Source organism: Arachis hypogaea, chromosome 8 (genome assembly GCF_003086295.3).
Source record: "Arachis hypogaea cultivar Tifrunner chromosome 8, arahy.Tifrunner.gnm2.J5K5, whole genome shotgun sequence".
In the NCBI taxonomy this organism is placed as follows: domain Eukaryota; kingdom Viridiplantae; phylum Streptophyta; class Magnoliopsida; order Fabales; family Fabaceae; genus Arachis; species Arachis hypogaea.
In genome coordinates, this window is record NC_092043.1 from 22,310,750 (window position 1) to 22,316,775 (window position 6,026).

General features: G+C 39.9%; 1 non-coding gene across 1 annotated transcript; it reads right to left on the reverse strand.

The window, feature by feature from the left end:
• Positions 1 to 4,416: 4,416 nt before the first annotated feature.
• Positions 4,417 to 4,524, reverse strand: LOC112708559 (small nucleolar RNA R71). The gene has a single exon (XR_003156413.1). It is a non-coding gene; the product is annotated as a small nucleolar RNA R71 (small nucleolar RNA).
• Between the last annotated feature and the right edge of the window lie 1,502 nt (positions 4,525 to 6,026).

Consider the following 6,026-nt stretch of genomic DNA (forward strand, 5'->3'; position numbering starts at 1 on the left):
ACATCCAGAGGAGGACACCTAAAGGCGAGCCGTAATGGCCTCATCTTCGATAGGCTCCTCCGATTTTTTTTTACGTTGTGCTGATTGGTTTTTTTCATTTTTTATATGTTGTGCTGATCGGTTTTTTTTCACGTTGTGCTGACCGGTTTTTTTCCATTTTTTTAGGCTGTGCTTACCGATTTTTTTTAGGGTGTGATGATCATTGTTCTTTAAATGACGCTATCCAAAGGAGGACACCTAAAGGCGAGCCGTAATGGCCTCATCTTCGGCAGGCTACTCCGATTTTTTTTTAAGTTGTGCTGACCGATTTTTTTTTCAGTTTTTTTTACGTTGTGCTGACCGGTTTTTTTCATTTTTTTAGGTTGTGCTGACCGGCTTTTTTTTTACGTTATGCTGACTCTGTTCTTTAAATGACGCTATCCAGAGGAGGACATTTAAGGCTAGCCGTAATGGCCTCATCTTCGGCAAGCTCCTCCGATTTTTTTTACGTTGTGCTGACCGGTTTTTTTTCTTTTTCTAGGTTGTGCTTACCGGTTTTTTTTTTACGTTGTGCTAACCCTTGTTCTTTAAATAACGCTGATGAGCGGATAATTTGTACGCTTTTTGGCATTATTTTTAGTATGTTTTTGGTATGATCTAGTTAGTTTTTAGTATATTTTTATTAGTTTTTAGTTAAAATTCACTTTTCTGGACTTTACTATGAGTTTGTGTGTTTTTCTGTGATTTCAGGTATTTTCTGGCTGAAATTGAGGGCCCTTTGCAAAAATCTGATTCAGAGACTAAAAAGGACTGCAGATGCTGTTGGATTCTGACCTCCCTGCACTCGAAGTGGATTTTCTGGAGCTACAGAAGCCCAAGATTTCCAGCAATATATGATAGTCCATACTTTGCCCAAGATTTGATGGCCCAAACCGGCGTACAAAGTCACCCTCAGAAATTCCAGCGTTAAACGCCGGAACTGGCACCAAAATGGGAGTTAAACGCCCAAACTGGCATAAAAGCTGGCGTTTAACTCCAAGAAGAGTCTCTACACGAAAATGCTTCAATGCTCAGCCCAGGCACACACCAAGTGGGCCCGGAAGTGGATTTTTATGTCATTTACTCATCTCTGTACACCCTAGGCTACTAGTTTTCTATAAGTAGGACCTTTTACTATTGTATTAGGGAGATCTTTCAATCTTTGGATCTTTTGATCATGTTTTGATGATTGAACCCTCATTGGGAGGCTGGCCATTCGGCCATGCCTAGACCTTGTTCTTATGTATTTTCAACGGTGGAGTTTCTACACACCATAGATTAAGGTGTGGAGCTCTGCTGTACCTCGAGTATTAATGCAATTACTATTGTTCTTCTATTCAATTCCGCTTGTTCTTGTTCTAAGATATCACTTGTTCTTCAACTTGATGAATGTGATGATCCGTGACACTCATCATCATTCTCACCTATGAACGTGTGACTGACAACCACCTCCGTTCTACCTTCGATTGGGTGAATATCTCTTGGATTCCTGATACACGATGCATGGTTGATCGCCTGACAACCGAGTGCTCGCCTGACAAACGAGCCAGCCATTCCGTGAGATCAGAGTCTTCGTGGTATAGGCTAGAACTGATGGCGGCATTCAAGAGAATCCGGAAGGTCTAACCTTGTCTGTGGTATTCTGAGTAGGATTCAATGATTGAATGACTGTGACGTGCTTCAAACTCCTGAGGGCGGGGCGTTAGTGACAGACGCAAAAGAATCACTGGATTCTATTCCGGCCTGATCGAGAACCGACAGATGGATAGTCGTGCCGTGACAGGGTGCGTTGAACATTTCCACTGAGAGGATGGGAGGTAGCCACTGACAACGGTGAAACCCTTGCTTAAGCTTGCCATGGAAAGGAGTAAGAAGGATTGGATGAAGACAGTAGGAAAGCAGAGAGACGGAAGGGAAGGCATCTTCATGCGCTTATCTGAAGTTCCTACCAATGAATTACATAAGTATCTCTATCTTTATCTTCATAGTTTTATTCGTATATCACCATACCCATTTGAGTTTGCCTGACTGAGATTTACAAGGTGACCATAGCTTGCTTCATACCAACAATCTCTATGGGATCGACCCTTACTCGCGTAAGGTTTATTACTTGGACGACCTAGTACACTTGCTGGTTAGTTGTGCGAAGTTGTGTTTATGCCATGGTATTGAGCACCAAGTTTTTGGGGCCATTACTAGGGATTAATTGATTTGTGAAAAGTAATGATCACAATTTCGTGCACCAAGTTTTTGGCGCCGTTGCCGGGGATTGTTCGAGTATGGACAACTGACAGTTCATCTTGTTGCTTAGATTAGGTATTTTTTTTTCGAAATTCTTGAAGATGAATTCTAGAGTTTCATGATGATCTGTTGAAATCTGGCTGGCTGTGAAGCCATGTCTAATTTCATTGGACCGAGGTTTCAACTTATCATCACAAGAGCTTGTTGATTTCTATCAATCTTGCTTTTGGAGCAGTGATCTGCTAAGGCTTGGCTGGCCATTGGCCATGTCTAGTGTTTTGGACCGAAGCTTTCTTTGAAAGCTTGGCTGGCTGTAAAGCCATGTCTAATTCCTGGACCGGAGTCTTAGACTAAACATTGCATGATTCCTGGAAGTCTCATTAAGAATTTTGATACCTTTTTCCACTTTATTTTCGAAAAAGCACAAAAAAAAATTTACAAAATCATAAAATCCAAAAATATTTTTTGAGTCTAGTGTTTCATTTTAAGTTTGGTGTCAATTGCATGCATTCATTCATGTGTCTTAAGGATCTTCAAGTAATTCTTGATGATTTCTTACTCTGATCTTTGAATTCTTTTGACTTGAGTGTTTATGTGTCTCATATGCATTCTCATTAGTGTCAGTAGTATACAAACTGCTAAGTTTGGTGTCTTGCATGCATTGTTCTTTTGATTTTAGTTGCATTTTGATTATTCCTTATTATTAAAAATCCAAAAATATTTTTAATTTGTGTCTTTTCAAGTCAATAATACAGAGAATTGAAGATTCAGAACATACTGCAGAGGAATTACACAGAAAAAGCTGGGCGTTCAAAACGCCCAGTGAAGAAGGACAGACTGGCGTTTAAACGCCAGCCAGGGTACCTGGTTGGGCGTTTAACGCCCAAAAGGGTATAGTTTTGGGCGTTAAACGCCAGAATGTGCACCATTCTGGGCGTTTAACGCCAGGATGGCACAAGAGGGAAGATTTTGTTTTCAATGCAAATTTTTTTTCAAGTTTTCAAAATTTTTTCAAAATCAAATCTTTTTCAAATCATATCTTTTCAATCATATGTTTTCAAAATTGATTTCTTTCCATTTTTAAGGATACTTGCTCTCAATTAATGATTTGATTCAACATTTCAAGTATATTGCCTTTTCTGTTGAGAAAGGTTTAATGTTTGAATCATATCTTTTCTTGATAGCCAAGTCATTAATTTTCAAAATCAAATCTTTTAAAATGTTTTTCAAATCATATCTTCTCAATCACATCTTTTTAAAATCAATCATATCTTCTTAACCACATTTTTTCAAAATAGTTTTCAATCAAATCTTTTTGAGTTCTAATTTCAAAATCTTTTTCAAAAATCACTCTTGGTTTTCGAAAATTAATTAGTGTTTTTCAAAATGTTTTCAAAATTTCTTACTTAATTTTCGAAAATCACTTCCATTCTTCTCACATCCTTCTATTTATGGACTAACACTATCCCTTAATGCAAAATTCGAACTCCATCTTCTTTGATAAGTTCGAATTTTCTACTTCTGCCTTTCATTTTTCTTTTCCTCTGACACCTCAAGGAATCTCTATACTGTGACATAGAGGATTCCATATTTTCTTGTTCTCTTCTCTTTCATATGAGCAGGAGCAGAGACAAAGGCATTCTTGTTGAGGCTGATCCTGAACCTGAAAGGACCTTGAAGAGAAAGCTAAGAGAAGCTAAGGCACAATTCTCTGTAGAGGACCTAACCGAATTCTTCAAAGAAGAAGAACACATGGCAGCCGAAAACAACAACAATGCCAACAATGCAAGGAAGGTGCTGGGTGACTTTACTGCACCTACTCCCGACTTCTATGGGAGAAGCATCTCTATCCCTGCCATTGGAGCAAACAACTTTGAGCTTAAGCCTCAATTAGTTTCTCTAATGCAACAGAATTGCAAGTTCCATGGACTTCCATTGGAAGATCCTCATTAGTTTTTAGCTGAGTTCTTGCAAATCTGTGACACTGTCAAGACTAATGGGGTTGACCCTGAGGTCTACAGACTTATGCTATTCCCTTTTGCTGTAAGAGACAGAGCTAGAACATGGTTGGACTCTCAACCTAAAGAAAGCCTGGACTCTTGGGAAAAGCTAGTCAATGCCTTCTTGGCAAAGTTCTTTCCACCTCAAAAATTGAGTAAGCTTAGAGTGGAAGTCCAAACCTTCAGACAGAAGGAAGGAGAATCCCTCTATGAAGCTTGGGAAAGATACAAACAATTAATCAGAAAGTGTCCCTCTGATATGCTTTCTGAATGGAGCATCATAGGTATTTTCTATGATGGTCTGTCTGAACTATCCAAGATGTCTTTGGATAGCTCTGCTGAAGGCTCTCTTCATCTGAAGAAGACGCCTACAGAAGCTCAAGAGCTAATTGAAATGGTTGCAAATAACCAATTCATGTACACTTCTGAAAGGAATCCTGTGAACAATGGGACTAGTCAGAAGAAAGGAGTTCTTGAGATTGACACTCTGAATGCCATATTGGCTCAGAACAAAATATTGACTCAACAAGTCAATATGATTTCTCAAAGTCTGTCTGGAATGCAAAATGCACCAAGCAGCACTAAGGAAGCTTCATCTGAGGAAGAAGCTTATGATCCTGAGAACCCTTCAATGGAAGAGGTGAATTACATGGGAGAACCCTATGGAAACACCTATAATCCTTCATGGAGAAATCATCCAAATTTCTCATGGAAGGATCAACAGAGACCTCAACAAGGTTTCAACAATAATAATGGTGGAAGAAACAGGTTTAGCAATAGCAAGCCTTTTCCATCATCTTCTCAGCAACAGACAGAGAGTTCTAAGCAAAATACCTCTGACTTAGCAACCATGGTCTCTGATCTAATCAAAACCACTCAAAGTTTCATGACTGAAACAAGGTCCTCCATTAGAAATTTGGAGGCACAAGTGGGACAGCTGAGCAAGAAAATTACTGAACTCCCTCCTAGTACTCTTCCAAGCAATACAGAAGAAAATCCAAAAGGAGAGTGCAAAGCCATCAACATGGCCGAATTTTGGGAGGAAGGAGAGGCAGTGAACGCCACTGAGGAAGACCTCAATGGACGTCCACTGGCCTCCAATGAGTTCCCCAATGAGGAACCATGGGAATCTGAGGCTCAAAATGAGACCATAGAGATTCCATTGAACTTACTTCTGCCATTCATGAGCTCTGATGAGTATTCTTCCTCTGAAGAGGATGAGTATGTCACTGAAGAGCAAGTTGCTAAATACCTTGGAGCAATCATGAAGCTGAATGACAAGTTATTTGGAAATGAAACTTGGGAGGATGAACCCCCTTTGCTCACCAAAGAACTGGATGACTTGTCTAGGCAGAAACTGCCTCAAAAGAGACAGGATCCTGGTAAGTTTTCAATACCTTGTACCATAGGCACCATGACCTTCAAGAAGGCCTTGTGTGACTTAGGGTCAAGTGTAAACCTCATGCCTCTCTCTGTAATGGAGAAGCTAGGGATCTTTGAGGTGCAGGCTGCAAAAATCTCACTAGAGATGGCAGACAACTCAAGAAAACAAGCCTATGGACTTGTAGAGGATGTTTTGGTAAGAGTTGAAGACCATTACATCCCTACTGATTTCATAATCCTAGAGACTGGGAAGTGCATGGATGAATCCATCATCCTTGGCAGACCCTTCTTAGCCACAGCAAAGGCTGTGATTGATGTTGATAGAGGAGAGTTGATCATTCAAGTGAATGAAGAATCCTTGGTATTTAAGGCTCAAGGATATCC